Source organism: Procambarus clarkii, chromosome 53 (assembly GCF_040958095.1).
Source record: "Procambarus clarkii isolate CNS0578487 chromosome 53, FALCON_Pclarkii_2.0, whole genome shotgun sequence".
Lineage (NCBI taxonomy): Eukaryota > Metazoa > Arthropoda > Malacostraca > Decapoda > Cambaridae > Procambarus > Procambarus clarkii.
This window is the reverse complement of record NC_091202.1, coordinates 26,789,902-26,816,349: the sequence shown is the minus strand read 5'-3', so window position 1 is coordinate 26,816,349 and position 26,448 is coordinate 26,789,902. Positions and strand designations below refer to the sequence as shown.

The 26,448-nt window shown below is 47.4% G+C and overlaps 1 protein-coding gene across 10 annotated transcripts in view; it reads right to left on the bottom strand.

Annotated features, from left to right (window-relative positions):
* The window catches only part of LOC123767155 (carboxypeptidase N subunit 2), a 187,934-nt gene that overhangs the window by 29,437 nt on the left and 132,049 nt on the right, over positions 1–26,448 (bottom strand). For 6 of the 10 annotated variants that reach the window (XM_069304826.1, XM_069304825.1, XM_045756695.2 and 3 more), the window contains one exon: positions 13,160–13,340. The gene's annotated coding sequence lies outside the window, so the exon portion shown is untranslated. Of the gene's footprint in view, positions 1–6,809; positions 7,000–13,159; positions 13,344–16,321; positions 16,466–26,448 lie in introns of those variants that run through there. The other 4 variants (XM_045756694.2, XM_069304827.1, XM_045756700.2 and 1 more) reach the window with 3 other exon arrangements.

Here is a 26,448-nt window from a genome sequence, read left to right as displayed (position 1 = left end):
GAGTGCCAGGGCTGGGAGTGCCAGGGCTGGGAGGGCCAGGGCTGGGAGTGCCAGGGAACGACACGAATAAAGTGCCAGTGACATGATTAGCCTACTATAGAGGCAGGGGTGCCATAGCTGCCAGTACCAGTGGTGCCACGGGTGCCATTGTAAACACGGCCGAGGCTGGCAAGGCTAAGGAAGCCACCCTCCAGGCTGGTGGTGGTGCCAGTGCCCCTGGGAGTGCCTCAGGCACCCCACAACACTGGCTAAATTTAAACGCAGGTAATTAGTGTACGAAAGTCGGAAGTCTTTCCTCCTCTTGTTAGGGGAGAGGAGTCTGGGAGGGAAGGGGAGGCTGGGAAGGGAGGGAATATCTTACTGAATTTGACATTAAAGCTTTACTAAGCTTTCCCATTATTGACATTAGGGGAATGGGGCGGTAATTCGCAGTGAGGGAACATTATTCCTTCTTCAATATTGGGACCACGTTGGCCACCATCCAGGCTGCGCCGTAAGATGTTAAGACAATGTGACTATTTAACACTTTTGGAAGGGATATGAGGACGAGGTTTTCATTCATTCCATTTCCTTATTATGCACCCCATACCCATCCCATAAGGGGTGGTGGAAAGGGTTACATAGGTACACAATGGGTTCAGCAACTTAACCCCATAGTTCGTTTAGTTAAGCAAGGGGGCAGTCTTGTGAAGATAGTTACATAATTGTTAATATGCGAGGCTGCAGGCTGCACCAAGCAACAGCCTTCTAGATCAAGGTATCACTAAGCCAGGCCCCGGGCAGGGCATGGCAAGTAGTAGAAGAACTCACATACTCCTCCTCAGATCAAGTTTCAGCCCCGCTCCTGTGCCAGGTAAGTCCATCACGGGCTCACCATAGCCCGTGCTACTTGGCACTTCTAGTTCCCAGTAGCTGAATCTTAAACAACAACAACTCCTCAAGATTCCTGGAAGTGGTTCACAAAGTTCCTTGGCACTCCCAAGACTCCGCCAGACCCTATCTGGGCAACCCGTTCTCGCACTTTCTTACCGTCAATATTGACTTATTTAATACGTGAGCATGTGACATACTAAACATACTAGTTTACCTTGAAAAGCTTCATAGAAAACACCGACCTTACCTAACCTTCTTAGTTAGGTACCTAAGAAGGTTAGGTAAGGTCGGTGTTTTCTATGAAGCTTTTCAAGGTAAACTAGCATGTTTAGTATGTCACATATGCACGTATTTAATAAGTCAATATTGACTATACGAAAGTGCGAGAACGGGTTGATCTGGGCCTGACAGGTTGTGTGGCTTTTATTTGGCAATATTTCTAATTAGATCACCTTAAGGACAATAAGTTCCAAATAGCACGGGCTATGGCGAGCCCGTAGACTAGGGCGTCCGCGCTAAGAAGGTCCTCCGTCTTAACACACACGGAGACAAAGAACTTGATTAGCATATTCTTCAATTCTGTCTCGCTATTCATCAGCTGGTTTTGTAAAACGGAAAAGACAAGACCTTCGAGATTTGACTTTGCATTTCTGACTATCTTGGCTTTATAATTCATTTTTGTCTTCCTTATCCTCCTATTAAGTCGCATTTTCATTTCTTCTACGGATGTCATGGGATACGGGGGTCCCATGACCCCCGGGTCCCACAGTGTGGGGGTCCCATGACCCCCGGCTCCCACAGTGTGTGGGGTCCCATGACCCCCGGCTCCCACAGTGTGGGGGTCCCATGACCCCCGGCTCCCACAGTGTGGGGGTCCCATGACCCCCAGCTCCCACAGTCTCCCGTGGAGTAAGACGCTATCATTCACTTAGAGAAGTTAAGCAGCAATCATTCGTCTAGTCCTAACTACCATCTTCTCTACACAATTACACCTCTAAATGCTTGCCACTGGAACGAAAAAATTAGACGATCACACACACACACACACACACACACACACACACACACACCCAAGACAAACATTTACTGGTCAAACAAGTCTTGACACGCGTAAGACAATACAAAAGGATGCTGCCAGATGTAGACAACACCAGAGTTAAACACCCGTGACAAACACACACAGCAGACACCAGCCCCCAACTAAACACCTGCAGTCCTCGCCAAACACACGACTGACAAGTGTACCTTACAAACACACCTTCACTCACCCCACACACCTGCAACGGGGTGAGAATAGCTTGAGCTACCTCATCCCTTTGTGTGTATTTTACATCAATACACTTATTTCAATTTCAATTTCACACACCTGCCTACATACACCCGCATGCGCCAGTGCACATATGCACACAGACGCGCATATGTGCGTAAATACATATACGCACATAGATGCGTACACAGTAATGAAAGGAGTCAGGACACAAAGAACTGCGATACCCTACATAAGTTATCACAGGGAAGGAAGGACCTCTACAAACTCCAGGTGTGGGTAAACAAGAGGTTGCTGGAGTTTAACCCCAATAAGTGTAAGGCAATGAAGATGGGAAAGGGAGGAGGACGATCAGAAGATGTTTATATCATAAATAGAACACAACTACATGTTGTTGTTTTAGATTCAGCTACTCAGAACAATAAGTACCAGTAGCACGGGCTATGGTGATCCCGTGAACAGCCCTACAGCAGTGAAACACTAATGGCGCAGTGATCTGCACTGATTCACAAACAGTGCTACAAAGCCTTAGTAAAAACCGGGCAGAAAATCTTGTGATAGTCGCTGAAATCAGATAGTTGTGAGAGTACTAACCAATCAGGGAAGAGTCGTCAAATTTCTATGGATCCCCTATCTTCTATGGATCTATGGATCTATGGATTCTATGGATCGAGAAACAATGGGCAGAGTTTCTTTCACCCTATGCCCCTGTTACCTAGCAGTAAAATACGTACCTGGGTGTTAGTCAGCTGTCACGGGCTGCTTCCTGGGGGTGGAGGCCTGGTCGAGGACCGGGCCGCGGGGACACTAAAGCCCCGAAATTATTTCAAGATAACCTCAAGAAGAATCCCCTAGTCCCATGTTGGAATATGTGGGAATGAACGAGCAGATGTGCTGGCTGCTGAAGGCGCTGAAGGAGACCATATTGAATACTTCATACTCAAGACTCTTCTACATATTAGAGGTATTGTCAGGCAACATCACCGTGACAAGGTAAACATTTTACCAATATGTCTCCGCTTCCACCGGGGATCGAACCCGGAACCTCAGGACTACGAATCCGAAGCGCTGTCCACCCAGCTGTCAGGCCCCCAGGCACCAAGAGGACACAAGCAGAGGAAGCACAAACGCGTTGCAGTAATGTCAGGAAATCCTGGCGCCCTGTACGGGTAGTGAACAAGTGGAATGCTGCGAAAAAAGTAAGTTATGGAAGCCACCTCCATCCGTAATTAACGCAAAATAAGACGATATATTTGAATGCCAGAATAGTTCAATTTGAGGGGCATAAGTAGCTCGACCTCTGGCCCCTTGAGGTGCTCTCGGGGCTTAGCGTCCCCGCGGCCCGGTCGACGACCTGGCCTCCTCCTCCCCTGCAGACACTGTTAGGTAAGTACCGGTAGGTGAACACAAAGACAACACACACTCCCTCACGCTGACAAAGACACGACCACACAAATAAACAAATATCTCCACCCTAAACAAAAACAACAATTGGGCAGAGCGACAGTAATTGTCTGTGGTGGTGTCTGCTGTACTTGCCTAGTTGTGCTTCCAGGGGTCGAGCTTCGGCTCTTTGGTCCCGCCTCTCTACCGTGCTGTGTGGTGTGGGGGGTGAGTGGAGCATTCACTAACCCCCCGTGTACCGTGTACAGGTCGTCTACACCTTGGGGCCTGATTCACGAAGCAATTACGCAAGCACTTACGAACGTGTACATCTTTCCTCAATATTTAACGGCTTTGGTTACATTTATCAAACAGTTTTCAAACATGAAAACTTGCCAATCAACTGTTGTTATTGTTATAAACAGCCTCCTGGTGCTTCAGAGCTCATTAACTGTTTAATAATTGTAAACAAAGCTACCAAAAATTGAGAAAAGATGTACAGGTTCGTAAGTGCTTGCGTAACTGCTTCGTGAATCTGGCCCCTTGTCTCCAGTGCTCAGCACACACCTTCCTTACTGTGCACACGATGAACTTGAACTCTAGAAACCATTGCATAAATGATTCTTGCAGCTTGTGTAGTGGTCTTGCAGTCTTTATCCTGTTAGCCTTTCATCATCTGCAAGCATCGATAGGGACTTTAGCCTCTCTGGGAGATCACTCATAAGTCAAGAATAATACTGATCCTTGTATTGGATGCTGTAGGATACGGCTGCTTTCCCACTGATTACTATTTCCTCTCTGGTCAGAGAGGAAATAGAGTCAGTCCAGAGTTCAGGAAATAGAGTCAAGAGTCAGTCCAGAGTCCAGGAAATAGAGTCAGTTTCCAAGTTGTGTCATACTCTTACGTGGGTCACTGTGTCAACTGCTCTCTGGAAGTCCACAAATGAGCAATCCGCCTAACTTTCTCTGACTTGTGACACTGTCATACGCCAGATTCTACCGTTCATTAGCCAATGCTGGTGTTTTGCTGCAAAGGCCTTACTCGTCAGCCATTCCAACATCATTATACATCACCATTATACATCACTTTATACATGGTATGAATGTATAAATTTAACTTTAGATTTAGGAAAGACTTGGGTAAATACTGGTTCAGTAACAGGGTTGTTGATTTGTGGAACCAATTGCCGCGTAACGTGGTGGAGGTGGGGTCCCTCGATTGTTTCAAGCGTGGGTTGGACATTTATATGAGTGGGATTGAGTGGTTATAAATAGGAGCTGCCTCGTATGGGCCAATAGGCCTTCTGAAGGTGCCTTTGTTCTTATGTTCTTAATGTATTGTAATAGGGAGAGTACCAGCCAATAATTTAGCAGCGTTCTCTCTCACAGCTTTTTACAAACTGGTGCCATATTGGCCGTCTTCCAGCTGCTTGGTAATTCCCCCGTTTATAGTGATTTGTTGCACATGTTTTTGAGTGAGCTGCTCAGGGCTTCAGATCTCTTTTAGTATCCACAGTGAAGCCTGTCTAGCCCCCGTGTGTTTGGTGTATCCGGGTCTTAAGAGAGCTTTCTTGCTTCGTCTCTGGCTTGGTTTAGCTTCGGTGGTAAGCTTGAGGCGTATCAACCACGGCAGGGTTATTAAAGCCACTACAAAAGTTTACTGACCAGCCAGCAAGTAAACTTTAATCCTGAACATAGTTGAAGATTAAAGTTAATTCTCAAGTGTATATACACACAGAGAGAAGAGGGCAGCCAACAGGTTCAGTGGTGGTTGTCTGGGGCACAAAGTGTTGGCAACAATGTACATAAACTTCAAAGTAACAAAGATTATTTCTAGGTGATGGTTTACGTGTAAGGGCCCAACAGTCTGCTTGGTCAAGGGGGCATGATGGCTCCAGGAGGGAAGAAATAGCCTAAGCTACTCTATCCCTTTGAGATGTATTTTATTCTCTCAATAAACGTCCTTGAACTTGATAATGGCTCCACAAAATCACATCTTCACCACCGCTCCTGTGCCAGGTAAGTCCACTACGGGCTCACCATAGCCCGTGCTACTTGGAACTTATTCCGAGCAGCTGAATCTATAACAACAACATCACACCTTTGTGTCATCCTTAGCACCTGAGGCGCCTCCTTGGACGGGTACTGTAATTATCTCAACCTACTTCCTCACCTGTCCTCAGTTTCATCACTTGTTACGACTCTCTCTCTCTCTCTCTCTCTCTCTCTCTCTCTCTCTCCTGATGCTCGGGCTATGAAAACTGAGTTGGGTTATCCCTCTAGATGTTGTTGTTGTTGTTGTTAAAGATTCGCTACCTGGAACAAAAAGGTCCAAGTAGCACGGGCTATGGTGAGCCCGTCCCTCTAGCTGCTCTAGTATTGTTAAGGTAAGAACATAAGAACAAAGGTAACTGCAGAAGGCCTATTGGCCCATACGAGGCAGCTCCTATTCTATAACCACCCAATCCCACTCATATACTTGTCCAACCCGTGCTTGAAACAATCGAGGGACCCCACCTCCACAATGTTACGCGGCAATTGGTTCCACAAATCAACAACCCTGTTACTGAACCAGTATTTACCCAAGTCTTTCCTAAATCTAAACTTATCCAATTTATATCCATTGTTTCGTGTTCTGTCCTGTGTTGATACTTTTAATACCCTATTAATATCCCCCCGGTTATGTCCATTCATCCACTTGTAAACCTCTATCATGTCACCCCTAACTCTTCGCCTTTCCAGTGAATGCAACTTAAGCTTTGTTAATCTTTCTTCATATGAAAGATTTCTAATTTGGGGAATTAACTTAGTCATCCTACGCTGGACACGTTCAAGTGAATTTATATCCATTCTATAATATGGCGACCAAAACTGAACTGCATAATCTAAATGGGGCCTAACTAGAGCAAGATATAGCTTGAGAACCACACCAGGTGTCTTGTTACTAACGCTGCGATTAATAAATCCAAGTGTCCGATTTGCCTTATTACGAACATTTATGCATTGATCCTTTTGTTTTAAATTCTTACTAATCATAACTCCCAGATCCCTTTCGCAATCCGACTTCGCAATCACAACACCATCTAGCTCGTATCTTGTAACTCTATCATCATTATATATGATGATGATATATCATCAAGGTGATGTTATATCGCAACTCTTGAAGATACACTGGGTCGTCCCGCCGCCCCACTCTGTATCTAAGCATCACCAGACCTGACAGCTCCTACCTTGAGGTTACCTTACCTCTATACATCTAACCTTACCTTACCTTACCTTACCTTACCTAGCTCGGGTGATGTTGCTGTGCCTCTCAGCTCTGCTTCCTAACATCTTCATCAAACCATGATTTGACATCAGCGTCTCACTAAACATGAGTGGGTGAAGAATTCCTGAATTTGTTAAGACTTCTCGCTTAATTGAGTATCGACAACATCCCATTCACCGTGGCTCGTCCCCGTCGGTATAGCAGCCGTCTATTAGAACATAAGAACATAAGAACAAGGTAACTGCAGAAGGCCTATTGGCCCATACGAGGCAGCTCCTATCTATAACCACCCAATCCCACTCATATACTTGTCCAACCCGCGCTTGAAACAATCGAGGGACCCCACCTCCACCACGTTACGCGGTAATTGGTTCCACAAATCAACAACCCTGTTACCGAACTAGTATTTACCCAAGTCTTTCCTAAATCTAAACTTATCCAATTTATACCCATTGTTTCGTGTTCTGTCTTGAGTTGATACTTTTAATACCCTATTAATATCCCCATATGCACCTGACAGCATATTAGATATATGCTTTGTCGTCTGCCTCTTCCTGACAGCCAGTAGGTCTTCCAAGGCCTATGCTGTGACTGCTCACTTCAACAGCAAATCCTAATTGACTTTCCTCATGTCTATTACGTTCAGAACGAAGATTAGGTCGACCTAGAGACATGTGCGTTGGGGTTGAGAGGGGGGATGGAGGGGGAAGGGGGAAGTAGGGGGGGGGTGACGGGGGGGGGGGTGACGGGGGGGGGGCAGGTAGGAGGGGGGAGGAGGCGCCTCCAGGGACCGATAGCAAAAAACAAAAGGTCTTAATTTTAGCTCAAATTAGAGATTAGACAACACTGGGCCGCTGCCGCCCTCCCTCGCCCGCCCGCCGCCATGATAGGCTCCACGCTCTGACAAATGCCTTGTTTGCTAGTTAAACCTTGTGAGGTCATGGTCACTACCCGGGGGGGGAGGGGAGGGGAGAAAGAGGATTGGATGAGAACGAGACGAGGAGCGATAAGACAGGGAGAGAAGTGGAAGCGGAGAATACGTAACAGGGGATGGAAAAGGATTTTCATCAAGTTTCTCGTCTACACAACAACCCGGCACACACACACACACACACACACACACACACGTTCACAAGCCCCCAGTGGCCCTGACCAGACCCGCTTCAGCGCCACAGTCACGCACTCAACCCCACGTGCTGCTTGAGTGCTTGTACAAGTTCCACTTGTAGGGGGGTTAGCAGTAGAAGGTAAGCAAGAGGGAAGTGGAAGACAGGTGGACAGACCATCATGCACCTGAACCATTGTACACAACACTAAATAATCCTCCACTCTGACAACTTCTCTCATTTAATAGTAGCGAGTGAAGAGTAGTGTACGAATTATCGTCGTGGGTGCTTACTAGACACCCTACAGGCCTCGTCCGTGTTCAGGCAATGAGTCACAATAACGTGGCTGAAGTATGTTGACCAGACCACACACTAGAAGTTGAAGAGACGACGACGTTTCGGTCCGTCCTGGACCATTCTCAAGTCGATTCAACTTGAGAATGGTCCAGGACGGACCGAAACGTCGTCGTCTCTTCAACTTCTAGTGTGTGGTCTGGTCAACTCGTCCGTGTTCTCTATAAGTCAGGGGACCCAGGTCACGGGACCCAGGCCAGGTCAGGGGGCGTCGAGGTGGTCCCTATCTTATCATGCCTCTGGAAACAGGGGACACGAATAGGTCCACAGATGCTGGTGTGATTAGCCCTTCTCTCTGCCTATTACTGGGCGGCCTATCACCGCCAGGGACCACCAGGCTGGCGTCTGGTGGACGACCAGTGACAGGCAGACTGGACCTGGTAGTGGCAGGAGCAACAAGGTGCCAACATGCGTCTCTCATCCTTACAACAGTCCTTGTTGATCAGTCCAGCAACCAGGAGGCCTGGTCGACGACCGGGCCGCGGGGACGCTAAGCCCCGAAAAAAGCACCTCAAGGTAACCTCAAGGTAACCCCCCCCCCCCTGATAGCTTAACCAATGTGGTTCCTGCTTCCCCGCTCTCGCTAACGACTCATTATGTACCAACTCGTATAACTCACTTTTTACAAACTTTCTTGACAAACTGATTTTGCATTAACGAGGTCATTTACCTAACTAGTTTACACTTGTACCCGTGCATGAGCGAGGCTAGTTTTTTTTTTAGATATATACAAGAGTTGTTACATTCTTGTAGAGCCACTAGTACGCGTAGCGTTTCGGGCAGGTCCCTGGAATACGATCCCCGCCGCGAAGAATCGTTGTTACAACCAAGTACACATTTTACTGTTGAGTTAAACAGAGGCTACAGTTAAGGATTTGCGCCCAGTAAATCCTCCCCGGCCAGGATACGAACCCATGACAAAGCGCTCGCGGAACGCCAGGCGAGTGTCTTACCACTACACAACGGAGACTGTAAAAGTTAGCAACGAGCGCTCTCTCTCGTACTTCTCAGTCATCAAGAACTATCCACAACATGGGGGGCCTCGTAGCCTGGTGGATAGCGCGCAGGGCTCGTAATTCTGTGGCGCGGGTTTGATTCCCGCACCAGGCAGAAATAAATGGGCAAAAGTTTCTTTCACCCTGAATGCCCCTGTTACCTAGCAGTAAATAGGTACCTGGGTGTTAGTCAGCTGTCACGGGCTGCTTCCTGGGGGTGGAGGCCTGCTCGAGGACCGGGCCGCGGGGACACTAAAGCCCCGAAATCATCTCAAGATAACCTCAAGATAAAATAACAGCTCTGGGCGCTTTAGGCCAGGAAATAGTTAAATACACAAAGATGTTTTTACAGTTTAACTGACTCAACTGTCGCTAAACTGGCGTCGCCAGTCTCCTCTTTCCTCCCCCGTCGACGTAGAGCGACGGTCTCGCTTCATGCAGGTCAACGTTCAATCCCCGACCGTCCAAGTGGTTGGGCACCATTCCTTCCCCACCCGTCCCATCCCAAATCCTTATCCTAACCCCCTTCCAAGTGCTATATAGTCGTAATGGCTTGGCGCTTTCCTCTGATAGTCATAGTCTTCCTCTCCCCCCCCTAATCTGTGACTGTAATCTGTATAGTATATATATAGACGGTAATCTATAGTTATACAGTATACAGACGGTAATCTGTATACTATTGACGAAGGTTGAAATTGAAATAAGTTTATTGAGGTAAAATACACACCTCATCCCTTCGTGTGTATTTTACCTCAATAAACTTATTTCAATTTCAATTTCAACCTTCGTCAATTGTGTCGGGAGACTGTCCTTGTGTGGGGGCGCCAGACGGGACAACTGGAGACGGTTGACAACCCACAGGACTCCCCGGTGGTGGCAGCTGTGTACGTGTAGTGTGTCAAGCCCATCTGGGTTTACCATTGTGTACTAAGAGTGGTATTCCGGCTTGAATGACCCAGTTAAGGACCGTGTCTAGGCGTCCGGCCGTGTTTATTTCATATCTGACTTGTATTTCTTGTCATTTTGTATTACCTGGTTGATGGGGTTCTGGGAGTTCTTCTACTCCCCAAGCCCGGCCGATGGGGTTCTGGGAGTTCTTCTACTCCCCAAGCCCGGCCGATGGGGTTCTGGGAGTTCTTCTACTCCCCAAGCCCGGCCGATGGGGTTCTGGGAGTTCTTCTACTCCCCAAGCCCGGCCGATGGGGTTCTGGGAGTTCTTCTACTCCCCAAGCCCGGCCGATGGGGTTCTGGGAGTTCTTCTACTCCCCAAGCCCGGCCCGAGGCCAGGCGTGATTGACTTTACTTCCTGGGCCAAGCAACATATATACATACCTCTTGCCATCATCTTATTAGTGTTCTTCTCGCTTGCACAATGTCCTGGTATGCGTCCATGGGGAGCTGGTCGGCCGAGCGGACAGCACGCTGGACTTGTGATCCTGTGGTCCCGGGTTTGATCCCAGGCGCCGGCGAGAAACATTGGGCAGAGTTTCTGTCACCCTATGCCCCTGTTACCTAGCAGTAAAATAGGTACCTGGAGTGTTAGTCATCTGTCACGGGCTGCTTCCTGGGGTGGAGGCCTGGTCGAGGACCGGGCCGCGGGGACACTAAAAAGCCCCGAAATCATCTCAAAATAGATGCCTGAGTCCTCTGACCATTCCTGAACTGCCTGAATGAGGCAGGAGAGGCAGTAAGTGAAGTTGAGGCACCTATCTCGATCACTTGGCTACTTCACACACACTAAACTTCTCCACATTCTCAGCATCTTCGATTGTTTTGCCTCGAGTAGACCATTAACATGTTTACCAGGGACGGCTAGTGATGCTGCATCTCCCAACCTCACCTGATTTTCTCACTAATTGTTTGTGAGGCGCTACATCTTCCTTGAATCTAGAATACCATTAATTTTATCGTGTGGTGAGAACGGCCACCTTTGTGTGAAGAGATCCGGACAGCAATGTTGTCTCTGGTGGTCAAAGGTAATCTCTCTCATTAACTGCTTGGCATGGTTGAGATCGACTAGGCATCTGGAATGTATTGGTGTTCACCTGGCGGAGAGGAAGACTTGTACAAGGTCTTTGACCACCAGAGATGCTGCATCTGTCTGCTAAATGCATGCTCGCTCGCTCTCTCTCTCTCTCTCTCTCTCTCTCTCTCTCTCTCTCTCTCACACACACACACACACACACACACACACACACACACACACACACACACACACACACACACACACACACACACACACACACACACATGCTCTCACACCTATTACAAGACCATCGACTTAATAATATGCCCCAGACAAACACAAACAGCGAGATGGGACAGAGCGGACGATTATAGGAGTGTGAGAGGCTCTCGTCCTGTGCCAGCACGCACTCACTCCGGAGAGAAACCCAAATAGACTCAAGAGGGCAAGATAGCACGGGGAATAACAACCTAGGGAGAAAATAGGACATACAAGAGGAGCGAAAATAACCCAGCCAGCCGTCTATAGCTGGTAGACGACCCGTGCGTCCCTGCGCCGTCATCTTTGTGGCGGGGAGCAACCAGGAAGGTTGTCTGTCACACACTCGCTTCCACAAACAATACGCTATTACCAACTGGCAGCCCCTGCCTCCTCCTCCTCTCCCTGTCACTCCCACAGTCCCCTCCCACGGCCCCTTCTACCCCTCCCACCATCACCCATTACTCCAAAGACCATCTTCCCATCACCTGCCACCACACACACATCACTAGTTAGCCCCATGACCCATCCACTCTACCCAACACCCTCCCACAGTACTGGGCACCCTCCCACAGTACTGGACACCCTCCCACAGTACTGGACACCCTCCCACAGTACTGGGCACCCTCCCACAGTACTGGACACCCTCCCACAGTACTGGACACCCTCCCACAGTACTGGACACCCTCCCACAGTACTGAGCACCCTCCCACAGTACTGGACACCCTCCCACAGTACTGGACACCCTCCCACAGTACTGGACACCCTCCCACAGTACTGGACACCCTCCCACAGTACTGGACACCCTCCCACAGTACTGAACACTCTCCCACAGTACTGAACACCCCTCCCACAGTACTGAGCACCCTCCCACAGTACTGGACACCCTCCCACAGTACTGGACACCCTCCCACAGTACTGGACACCCTCCCACAGTACTGGACACCCTCCCACAGTACTGAACACTCTCCCACAGTACTGAACACCCCTCCCACAGTACTGAGCACCCTCCCACAGTACTGGACACCCTCCCACAGTACGGGACACCCTCCCACAGTACTGGACACCCTCCCACAGTACTGGACACCCTCCCACAGTACTGGACACCCTCCCACAGTACTGGACACCCTCCCACAGTACGGGACACCCTCCCACAGTACTGGACACCCTCCCACAGTACTGGACACCCTCCCACAGTACTGAACACTCTCCCACAGTACTGAACACCCCTCCCACAGTACTGAACACCCCTCCCACAGTACTGGACACCCTCCCACAGTACGGGACACCCTCCCACAGTACTGGACACCCTCCCACAGTACTGAACACTCTCCCACAGTACTGAACACCCTCCCACAGTACTGGACACCCTCCCACAGTACTGAACACCCCTCCCACAGTACTGGACACCCTCCCACAGTACTGAACACTCTCCCACAGTACTGAACACCCTCCCACAGTACTGGACACCCTCCCACAGTACTGAACACCCCTCCCACAGTACTGAACACCCCTCCCACAGTACTGAACACCCTCCCACAGTACTGAACACCCCTCCCACAGTACTGAACACCCCTCCCACAGTACTGAACACCCTCCCACCCTATTAATCACCACATCACACCTACAGAAAAAGGAATAAGCTCGTTGCCGTGATAAACAACAGCCAGAAAGCTATTAATCACTCACCGTATCGCTGTCAAGGTGTTCCTCCACCAGCTAACCTCACTATCCATCAGCCATGGGGGTCGATGGTGGGCGGAGTGGGCGTAGCGAGGCCGGTGGGCGTGGAGTGGGTGGGTGAGAGGGTGACCGTGGGCGTGGCCCACTTTATCACGCAATGTCCCACAGCTTTAGCTCCTGCGGTGTTCTGCTGACAAGGAAAAAATAATGTTATTAGAGCGAGAGAGAGAGAGAGAGAGAGAGAGAGAGAGAGAGAGAGAGAGAAGAATCGTTGTTACAACCAAGTACACATTTTCCTGTTGAGTTAAACAGAGGCTACAGTTAAGGATTTGCGCCCAGTAAATCCGTCCCGGCCAGGATACGAACCCAGGACAAAGCGCTCGCGGAACGCCAGGCGAGTGTCTTACCACTACACCACGGAGACATTCACCTCCATCCCTGAGATAGGAAGCCTTCCTAACACCTGCTCCAACAATCTCAATTAAAGGATGGAGTAATTGCCGACCTGGAGACGGAGCTGGGAGCCCTTACCGCTGCCCGGGGCCATTCACGCCTCAAATTACAGTATTGGTAGCATCTGAAATGGTTACCCAGGAGACCAGGCCAAGATGATACGTCATAATCTATACCTGGATATACCTGAGGGAGTGGTTCAGAGGCGGGGCTCTGCTATCATGCCTCCGAGGCACGGTACACCACGGTACACAGCTACGGTGAAAAAGCACCGTACACTAAGAGACAAATTATCAATGACATAAGCTGCCACTCAAATACAAAACAGTAGGTAGTATGTCCTATCATCAGAGGCTGAGGACGCGTAACCAGTGGCCAGATTCACGAAGCACTTACGAACCTGTACATTGAAATTGAAATTGAAATAAGTTTATTGAGGTAAAATACACACAAAGGGATGAGGTAGCTCAAGCTATTCTCACACCGTTCAGCACATCGTGTTAATACATACATAGACACACATCACAAACAATAAACATATTAAACCTGTGGATCTTTCCACAATCTTTGGCGACTTTGTTTACAATTATTAAACAGTTAATGAGCTCCGAAGCACCAGGAGGCTGTTTATAACAATAACAACAGTTGATTGGGAAGTTTTCATGCTTGTAAACTGTTTAATAAATGTAACCAAAGCCGTCAAAGATTGAAGAAAGATGTACACGTTCGTAAGTAAATGCGTAACTGCTTCGTGAATCTGGTCCCAGGGGGATAAGCTGTATATCGTTGAAGTTCTCTACTTGTAGCGTGCCTAGGTACGCTATCTGCACTTTATCACTGTTAATTATCGTATTTTCTGTTGCCCAATCGAAGACTTTACTGATATCAGCGTGTAATTTTTCCATGTCTTCTACAGACGTAATTTTGTTGATTTTTTGTAAGACTGTGACATCAAGATATCACATAACTTTCAATATCTTGGAAGATATCAAGATAACAAAGATCAAGATAACCTGTAACGAATGAGAGCGGGGTTAGCTCTGTACTCAGGCTGGAAAGAAGAAAGCGCCAAGCCATTACTACTATATAGCACTCTGAAGGGGTCAGGATAAGGATTAGGGATGGGACGAGGGGAAAGGAATGGTGTCCAACCACTTATAGACGGTCGGGGATTGAACGCCGACCTGCATGAATCGAGACCGTCGCTCTACCGTTCGACCCAAATGGCTGGAGTTTAGACATTTACCGGCATTATTTGTAGTCTGTTCTTATAGAAAATTTTCATTCCACCTCCCAACTTTACCTGTGCAGGCGACGAGTCACAATAACGTGGCTAAAGTAAGTTGACCAGACCACACACTAGAAGGTGAAGGTGAAGGGAGGACGACGTTTCGGTCCGTCCTGTACCATTCTCAAGTCGATTCTTGAGAATGGTCCAGGACGGACCGAAACGTCGTCGTCCCTTCACCTTCTAGTGTGAGGTCTGGTCAACTTTACCTGTATTTACCTGTATTTACTTAACCCTTGGCTATAATTTTATGGGCTGTTGCTTCATTGTCCCATTTATCAAATGTTTTGCAAAGTCTGTGTATATAACTTGTGCAATTTAGTTTCTTGTGCCTCTGTAATGTCGAGTAATGTACCTGGATGTAATGGTCAGGTAGTTTTTTTTTTTTTTTGAGATATATACAAGAGTTGTTACATTCTTGTACAGCCACTAGTACGCGTAGCGTTTCGGGCAAGTCCTTAATCCTAAGGGTCCCTGGAATACGATTCCCTGCCGCGAAGAATCGTTTCATGACAGACAAGATCTTCCGGCTCTCAAACCGTGGTAGTGTGTGTTGTATAGCTCGTTCTTGGTCATAAGACTGGAAGTTGTCGTCTCAGGAGGCTCTCAAAAACTTAAAGAGTGATGTGGCATGTCTAAGTTACTGCTTCACTTGATAAATGGGTCAATGTCCCCAGTTTTAGCAGACAATTGTGGGACACAATGACGGTGGTTGAGGGAGAAAACCTGTAATAGCAAGACTCCGTCTAGGATACAGGTACCTGATTGATTGATGAAGATTAAGCCAGCCAAAAGGTGGCACGGGCATGAATAGCCCGTAAGTGGTGGGTGGCCCTTTTGAGCCATTATCAGTATCAAGAGCTGATACTGGATATCCGTGGAGGTGCGACTGCACCCTGCGTGACAGGCGATGTCTCCTGTCTTACAGGTACCTGTAAGATCCAGGTACTAATTATCTTACGATCAGATTACTTTCTTATTACTTACGAGATTACTTACGATCAGGAGAAACCACTAAGGCAATACAACTATATGGCACTTGGCAGGGATATGAGGTGAAGGATTTAGGATAGGACGCGCGGGGAGGGTGGAAAAGAATGGTGCCCAACCACTTGGACGCTCGGGGATTGAACGCCGACCTGCATGAAGCGAGACCGTCGCTCTACCGTCCAACCCAAGGCTTTCTGACTTGAGGGAAAGGGGGGGGGAGGTGGTATTGTACATGCTGCAATGGCGACGTGTTCTGTTTATTTATTATGCACCCCATACCCATCCCATGGGCGCCACATTAATGATCAATATAAGCCTAACATAAAATATAAGTGTATCAGGACTGATACATTAGATACATCATGTACTGAAAGCCACCAATCTTACAGCAGTTATAGAAAAAATTCTTGAGTGCTCGTATAAGAAATATCAACTACCTCAAGCTTAAGGTGTTTGTAAACACACTGTGCTTATACACACACGTGAAGCACGTGGTAGCGGAGCGGCGTGGCACACACCCTCCCTCGGTGAGCGCTAGGCGCCATCTGGCCAGAGCCTCCTGGTGGCGGGCGCGCCCATACCCCCTTGGCCGCCTGCTGTGTTGACAGAGGTGCCAGCTGACACTTTCCATTACCCCTAATTATTACTTTATATCTGTAATTATAACACAATCTATAATATATATTAACTGTTACAAACAATTGTTGTGACGCCTATATAGGTTTTTTATGAGACAATTCACACATAATTTACTCGCTTTATTAGAAATAACTATTCCCAGTACACAAAATATATCTATTCAACTATTGTAAATATCTAATTACACATCCATTCTGACAGTAATGTAACCAGTGTCCGCTCTAACTGGTCAAAACAATGCTCTATTGGCACCAATGTGGCACAATTGGGGTGAGACATAACCATCCTAATTGGGGGCCTGACAGCTGAGTAGACAGCGCTCGGGGTTCGTAGTTTTAAGGTTCCGGGTTCGATCCCCGGCGGAGGCAGAAACAAATGGAGCAGAGTTTCTTTCACCCTGATGCGCCTGTTCACCTAGCAGTAAATAGGTGCCTGGGAAATAGATTCCCAGGTACCTACGGGCTGCTTCCCGGGGGGGGGGGGGTAAAGAAAAAGTAGTTCTGCTCGAGGACTGGGCCGCGGGGACGCTAAGCCCCGAAATCATCTCAAGATAACCACCAAATTCATAATTGAATATAATTTTAGTCACAAACTCTCATATTACCCCCATAACCATACAACCATACACCACCAGGGGACAGACAGACTTGTAACCGTCTTGAAGAGTGAATTTGACACACAAGCCACGAGGCTATCAAGGTAAGACCAACCCTGTACTCTAGACTGTGTAGGCAAGCTGCCAACCCTTACAAACACGTTCAGAAATACTCACCTCGCCTCAACCCCACCATACACCCCCTTCCCATCCCCCCCCATACACCCCTTCCATTCCCCCTACACCCCTTCACGGCACTGTCCCCACGCCCTCACCACCTCCCCACGCCCTCAACACCCACTCCCCACGCCCTCACCACCTCCCCACGCCCTCAACACCCACTCCCCACGCCCTCACCACCTCCCCACGCCCTCACCACCTCCCCACGCCCTCAACACCCACTCCCCACGCCCTCACCACCCACTCCCCACGCCCTCAACACCCACTCCCCACGCCCTCACCACCTCCCCACGCCCTCAACACCCACTCCCCACGCCCTCAAGGCCCGTGGGAGCCACTGATGCAATAAGTGACAGCACCTGAGACGGATCAATGCCTTAATCCAATCCTCCTCTGGTGTCGCCTTTTTTTGTTTTGCCTCACAGGAGGGAAATAATGATTTTGAGATATATTTCTGTCCTGTTGAGGAGAGCGGCTCCTGGAGGACGAGGTGTGGAGGTCCTCCTCGATCTTCCAGGGCTCATTTAACCTTGTTTACCTGTTTGTTGGGTTTTGTTTTCATGTTGTGTGTGTAACTGAGGTTCGCGTGGGTGTGTTGTACCTCATACAGTCTACTTGTATACAACACCACACAGTTGTGTAACATGTGGCCAGGTGTGGAGTCACCGAGGCTTCAGGTCAGGTGTATACACACCAGGAGCCAGATTCACGAAGCAGTTACGCAAGCACTTACGAACCTGTACATCACAATGAAGAACATTTCCTGAAAACAGGAAGAAAAACTAATCCAAAATCAATTTAAAAAAGTGATGTTTAGAGAGATCTGATTCTCTTGAGTACAAGTACAGTGTACAGTACAGTGTACAGGTACAGTCATTGTTTCTGAGAAGAGTTATTAGGCCATGTATGGTGCAAGTTCAACCGAGTTTTGATGGATATGTTGGCCTGCGAACCGCTGCAAGTAACAACAACCTTATAAATCAAGTTATTGCCAATCCTGGCCCCTAGCTCTCCTGCTCTGAAAGGCTAAGCGAGTACCAAGGCGTACTCGCAATACTCAAGATGAGAAAGCACAAATGATCTGAATAACAGGAACGGTGGCAGAATCCTTGGACATGAGCTCATGTCATGAGATTGTAACTTGCTTAGCTAAATGAATTGTGGGGGTTCAGTCCCTGAGCCCATTATGTGCCTCTGTAACCCTGTCCACTACCGCCCACAAGATGGGTATGGGGTGCATAATAAATGAACTAAACTAACATGAGCTCATAATCCACTATCAGAAACACTCACAAATCACACTAAAGTGATATATGGTTATATCTCCCTCACGCAACACAACCTCTAAGTCCACCCACTCAAAATATTGTGACAACACAGCCATCATAGATAGATGGAACACAGGTGGATATAGCCTCGTGTCCTCGTGTCTGTATCCTGTATGAGGTGGTTATGGTTGTGGTGGTGGTTGTGGTGGAGGTTGTGGTGGTGGTTGTGGTGGTGGTGGTGTTGTGGTGGTGGTGTTGTGGTGTGGTGGTGGTTGTGGTGGTGGTGGTGTTGTGGTGTTGTGGTGTGGTGGTGGTGATGGTGGTGGTGGTGGTGATGGTGGTGGTGGTGTGGTGGTGGTTGTGGTGGTGGTGGTGTTGTGGTGGTGGTGATGGTGGTGGTGGTGATGGTGGTGGTGGTGATGGTGGTGGTGGTGATGGTGGTGGTTGTGGTGGTGGTGGTGGTGGTGGTGTGGAGGTGGTTGTGGTGGAGGTGGTGGTGGTGGTGTGGAGGTGGTTGTGGTGGTGATGGTGGTTGTGTGGAGGTGGTTGTGGTGGAGGTGGTGGTGGTGTGGTGGTGGTGGTGATGGTGGTGGTGGTGATGGTGGTGGTGGTGATGGTGGTGGTGGTGTGGTGATGGTTGTGGTGGTGGTGGTGTGGTGGTGGTGGTGGTGATGGTGGTGGTGGTGATGGTGGTGGTGGTGTGGTGGTGGTTGTGGTGGTGGTGTTGTTGTGGTGTGGTGGTGGTGATGGTGGTGGTGCTGATGGTGGTGGTGGTGTGGTGGTGGTTGTGGTGGTGGTGGTGTTGTGGTGTGGTGGTGGTGATGGTGGTGGTGGTGGTGATGGTGGTGGTGGTGTGGTGGTGGTGGTGGTGTGGAGGTGGTTGTGGTGGTGGTGGTTGTGGTGGTGATGGTGGTGGTGATGGTGGTGGTGATGGTGGTGGTGGTGGTGTGGTGGTGGTTGTGGTGGAGGTGGTGGTGTGGTGGTGGTGGATCTTTAGAATGGTTGCCCTCTCTCTCCTAGAAGGGAAGGACCAATCGTAAACCTGAGAATTAAGTGAGCGATAAGGCTCTATACTAAAGGAGGAGAAATAAAAATTTTTACAAGATCTATATGGGCATCCACACTGGGGCATCCACACTGGGCATCCACACTGGGCATCCACACTGGGCATCCACACTGGGCATCCACACTGGGGCATCCACACTGGGGCATCCACACTGGGCATCCACACTGGGCAGCCACACTGGGGCATCCACACTGGGCATCCACACTGGGGCATCCACACTGGGCATCCACACTGGGCATCCACACTGGGGCATCCACACTGGGCATCCACACTGGGCATCCACACTGGGCATCCACACTGGGCATCCACACTGGGCATCCACACTGGCCTTCCACACTGGGCATCCACACTGGGCTTCCACACTGGGCATCCACACTGGGCTTCCACACTGGGCATCCACACTGGGCTTCCACACTGGGCATCCACACATGGTCAGGAGACTGGCAAATGCTTTTTAATACCGAAAAATGTAAGATCTTGCATGAGGCGCATAACAACGTCACAACTACCAAATTAACAGCACTACCTTCTTCTTGAGAGGTTATCTTGAGATGATTTTGGGGCTTTAGTGTCCCCGCGGCCCGGTCCTCGACCAGGCCTCCACCCCCAGGAAGCAGCCCGTGACAGCTGACTAACTCCCAGGTTCCTATTTACTGCTAGGTAACAGGGGGGCATTAGGGTGAAAGAAACTCTTGCCCATTGTTTCTCGCCGGCGCCTGGGATCGAACCCGGGACCACAGGATCACGCGTCCAGTGTTCTGTCCGCTCAGCCACCGGCTCCCTGAGGGCCACAGGACTAACATCACTGCAGACTAGGCATGACAGGGCAGGTCTCATTGAAACTTAAAATACTAAACAACTTAGAGGATGTTGATCAGAAACAATTACTTCAAAAAGTCAGATGTAACCCAAGCAAGAAACAGCGCTTTCATAGCAAGCTCAACAAGCCACAATGTAGCACTAAAAACAGATGATGCTTTTTCACCACCAAGGTTATAAACTTATGGAACCGCCTACCCGCTGAAGTCGTAAATACCAAAACATTGTTGATTTTTAAAATCCAACTGGAATAAAATTATCAGGATAAATCGTCGGACCTTAGACAAGCCGCCGGTTTCCTGTCCTCGGCTTCCCGAGGACCAGTAGAGTTAATGGCCATCAGGTAAATTCAGGTAAAAGCTAAGATTAAGAGATCAATTTAAAACTTGAGAAGTGCACAAACCGCATCGCAATTTTTATTAATATATTTTGTTATTGAGTTAAATACACGAAAATCAGGTTTATTTTATTTAGGAAAGCCAGAGAGGAGTTCAACACCGCCATAAAAATTAATTTAGTGGGTAGATATTACATTCACACTTTAGGCAAAGTCATTAACTAACGAGTTATTAGCCATTCATACCAGTTTAAACTATAAATGACATTTTGACTTTTATTTCCATACAATTTACGCTTTGAGGTACATTCATGTATACCTTTATAATATGTTTATATATATATATATATATATATATATATATATATATATATATATATATATATATATATATATATATATATATATATATATATATATATATATATATATATATATATATATATATATATATATATATATATATATATATATATGTCGTACCTAATAGCCAGAATGCACTTCTCAGCCTACTATTCAAGGCCCGATTTGCCTAATAAGCCAAGTTTTCATGAATTAATGTTTTTTCGTCTACCTAACCTACCTAACCTAACCTAACCTAGCTTTTTTTGGCTACCTAACCTAACCTTACCTATAAATATAGGTTAGGTTAGGTTAGGTAGGGTTGGTTAGGTTCGGTCATATATCTACGTTAATTTTAACTCCAATAAAAAAAAATTGACCTCATACATAGAGAAAAGGGTTGCTTTATCATTTCATAAGAAAAAAATTATAGTAAATATATTAATTAAGGAAAACTTGGCTTATTAGGCAAATCGGGCCATGAATAGTAGGCTGAGAAGTGAGTTCTGGCTACTAGGTACGACATATATATATATATATATATATATATATATATATATATATATATATATATGTCGTACCTAGTAGCCAGAACGCACTTCTCAGCCTACTATGCAGGGCCCGATTTGCCTATTAAGCCAAGTTTTGATGAATTAATTGTTTTTCGACTACCTAACCTACCTAACCTAACCTAACCTAACTTTTTCGGCTACCTAACCAAACCTAACCTATAAAGATAGGTTAGGTTAGGTTAGGTAGGGTTGGTTAGGTTCGGTCATATATCTACGTTAATTTTAACTCCAATAAAAAAAAATTGACCTCATACATAATGAAATGGGTAGCTTTATCATTTCATAAGAAAAAAATTAGAAAAAATATATTAATTCAGGAAAACTTGGCTTATTAAGCAAATCGGGCCTTGAATAGTAGGCCAAAAAGTGAGTTCTGGCTACTAGGTACGACATATATATATATATATATATATATATATATATATATATATATATATATATTTGAGGTACATTCATGTATACCTTTATAATATGTTTATATATATATATATATATATATATATATATATATATATATATATATATATATATATATATATATATATATATATATATATACACACACACACACACACAAACACACATACCCCAGACACCCCCTGGATCCCCCCGGACATCCCCCGGACCCTCCCCGCCCCCAGTCATCCCCCAGACACCCCCCAGATCCCCCAGATCCCCTCTGCCCCCAGTCACCCCCCAGACATCCCCCAGATCCCCCCAGACCCCCAGAGAAAGGGAGAACTCTGGTACAAGAGTTTCCATGAAGAATCTCAAGGTTTGGTACACCAATGCTGATGGGGTATCTAATAAAGCAGAAGAGATAAAAGAAAGAGTGAGTGAAGCAGATCCTGACATAGTTGCAATTGTGGAAACTAAAATTAATGACATGATCTCAGATGCTATCTTTCCTGAAGGGTACCAGGTGATACGAAAAGAGAGGACACAGAGACAGGGAGGGGGAGTAGCACTCCTAATAAAGCGGAAATGGAAGTTTGAAGACCTGGGAAATCGAGTTACCAATGAGTGCACAAGCTTCATACATGGAACTCTGACAGTAGATGGGAGGAAGATTGTGATCATGGTAATCTACAATCCCCCACCAAACAGTAGAAGACCCAGGCAGGAGTATGATGACAACAACAAAGCATGTATTGATGAACTGCAGAAGGCAGCAACACTAGCCCACAGAATGAGAGCGAAGCTGCTGATCATGGGGGACCTAAATCATGGAGAGATAAATTGGGAATCAAGGAATCCCCATGGAGGGGATGAAACGTGGGGAGCAAAATTAGTAGATGTTATAGACAGGAATTTCCTGACACAACATGTGAAGGAAGACACAAGGGAAAGAGGAGGAGATGCACCGAGCCTATTAGACCTGATTTTCACCCAGAACGTAGAAGATATCGAGAATTTAGAGCATGAAATACCTCTAGGGGCCAGTGACCATTGTGTCCTAGTCTTTGACTACATGATGGAATTCAAAATTATGACCATGGGACAAGAGATCTGGGAAAGGAGAGCTGACTACAGGAAAGGGGACTATATGAGGATAAGGGACTATCTGGGTGAAGTGCAGTGGGAGGAAGAAATTAGAGGAAAAACAGTCCAAGATATGATGGACCTAGTCATACAGAAATGCCAGGAGGCCGAAGAGAGATTTATACCAACGGTAAAGGGAAAAAATAAGAAGGAATATAATAACCCATGGTTTAATAGACAGTGTCAGGAAGCAAAAATGGCCAGCAGGCGGGAGTGGAGGAAGTACAGAAGACAAAGAACAGAGGACAACAGAAGCAGATACAACAGAGCTAGGAACGATTACATTAACATAAGACGAACATCGGAAAGGGACTATGAGAACGATATTGCAATCAAAGCGAAAAAACAACCTAAGTTACTACACAGTCATATAAGAAGAAAAATGTCGGTGAACGACCAAGTGACAAGACTAAGGAAGACAGAGGGGGCATATACTGAAAGTGACAAGGAAATCTGCGAGGCACTGAATGCCAGTTTCCATGGAGTGTTCACTACCGAGCCTGAGCAGCTCCCATTGTTGGAAGGGGTTACCCTAGATGAAAGACTATCAGATATAGAGGTGACAGCAGAGGAGGTAATGAAACAGTTGACAACTCTAGATGCAACTAAAGCAGTTGGACCAGACAAAGTATCACCGTGGATACTAAAAGAAGCAGCACAGGCCCTCAGCGTGCCTCTGGCAATGATCTTTAATGAGTCACTTATGTCAGGAGAATTGCCCAGTTGCTGGAAGAAGGCAAATGTCGTGCCGATCTTCAAGAAAGGAGATAGGGAGGAGGCACTTAACTACAGACCTGTATCACTGACAAGCATCCCCTGTAAAATACTGGAAAGAATAATTAGGCTACGACTGGTTGCACACCTGGAGAACATTAGGTTTGTGAACAAACATCAACATGGGTTCTGGACAGGGAAATCGTGCCTAACAAACCTTCTGGAATTCTATGATAAAATAACGAGGATAAGACAGGACAGAGATGGTTGGGCAGACTGCATATTTCTGGACTGCCAAAAAGCCTTTGATACAGTACCGCACATGAGACTGCTGTTCAAGCTCGAGAGGCAGGCGGGGGTGGGGGGAAAGGTCCTAGAATGGATAAGGAACTACCTAACAGGAAGGAGCCAAAGAGTTACGGTAAGGGGCGAGAAGTCGGACTGGCGAACAGTAACAAGTGGAGTACCACAAGGATCGGTGCTGGGACCAATTCTATTTCTTGTGTATGTTAACGACATGTTTACAGGCGTAGAGTCCTACATGTCGATGTTTGCGGATGATGCAAAGTTGATGAGAAGAGTTGTGACAGATGAGGATTGCAGGATCCTCCAAGAGGACCTGAACAGATTGCAGAGATGGTCAGAGAAATGGCTACTAGAATTCAACACGAGCAAATGTAAAGTTATGGAAATGGGACTAGGAGATAGGAGACCAAAGGGACAGTACACAATGAAGGGGAACAGCCTACCTGTAACGACGCGTGAAAGAGACCTGGGGGTGGACGTAACACCTAATCTATCTCCTGAGGCACATATTAATAGGATAACGACAGCAGCGTACTCTACACTGGCAAAAGTTAGAACATCATTCAGAAACCTAAGTAAGGAGGCATTTAGGGCGCTTTACACTGCCTACGTAAGGCCAGTCTTAGAGTATGCCGCCTCATCATGGAGTCCCCATCTGAAGAAGCATATAATGAAACTGGAAAAGGTTCAGAGGTTTGCAACGAGACTCGTCCCAGAGCTACGAGGGATGGGGTATGAAGAGCGCCTGAGGGAACTGTGCCTTACGACACTAGAAAGAAGAAGGGAGAGGGGGGACATGATAGGAACGTATAAGATACTCAGAGGAATTGACAGAGTGGACATAGACGAAATGTTCACACGGAATAGTAACAGAACGAGAGGACATGGATGGAAGCTTGAAACTCAGATGAGTCACAGAGATGTAAGGAAGTTTTCTTTTAGCGTGAGAGTAGTGGGGAAATGGAATGCACTTCAGGAACAGGTTGTGGAAGCAAATACTATTCATAATTTTAAAACCAGGTATGATAGGGAAATGGGACAGGAGTCATTGCTGTAAACAACCGATGCTCGAAAGGCGGGATCCAAGAGTCAATGCTCGATCCTGCAAGCACATATAGGTGAGTACATACATGTACTTATGTGTGTGTGTACTCACCTAGTTGTGCTTGCGGGGGTTGAGCTCTGGCTCTTTGGTACCGGCTCTCAACTGTCAATCAAATGAACACGGTCCAAGGCCCAAGCTTCTGGTCCTTCTACTGTGGACAGGTACAAACACACACATTCTGTTTTATAAATAGTGACGTTGGTCCTCTCTCTTCTCCTTTCTAGAAAGTACATTTTAAGTGGCTTGAGATGGTGTCGGTAATTTAGATATTTCAACCTGTCAACAAGTACCTCAAATGTTGGGTATATTGCTACTGTGTCACATCTCTCGTGGGGTGAAAGAGGAGGTTGTTGTTATAGATTCACAGCTACTGGGAACCAAAAGTTGTAAGTAGCACGGGCTATGGTGAGCCCGTAGTGGACTTACCTGGCACAGGAGCGGGGCTGTAACTTCAACCAAAAAAGGGGAAGAGGAGGCTTTGGGCTTTGTTTATGATCACTGGGAGGGAGACTGGGAGAGAGAGATGCTGGGAGAGATGCTGGGAGAGAGAGATGCTGAGAGAGAGATGCTGGGAGAGATGCTGGGAGAGAGATGCTGAGAGAGAGATGCTGGGAGAGAGAGATGCTGGGAGGGAGGCTGGAAGAGAGAGATGCTAGGAGAGATGCTGGGAGAGAGAGATGCTGGGAGGGAGGCAGGTAAACTAGAGGTATCTAAAGGGTTAGTAGCAGTAAGGGAGTGAGCCTCCACGCCCACCAATCTCCCACACACTCACTGTGGGAGGCCTTAATGAGTTCCCTGTTTTAACCACCTCGTTCACCCAGTTTTTACAGCCGTCGCTTGTGATGTGCGGACGGCCGCGGTAACGACCTGTCGTTTGGGGTCACTGTTTATCACCATCCAACATAACGCATACGGCTTCCGACCGCCCCTCCCCCCCCACATACCCAGTGCCCCCCCCCCCACATACCCAGTGCCCCCCCACATACCCAGTACCCCCCCACATACCCAGTGCCCCCCCATACCCAGCGTCTCTCCCTTACAACTGCCTTCTTTTGATAATTACTTGGTCCAGGAATCCC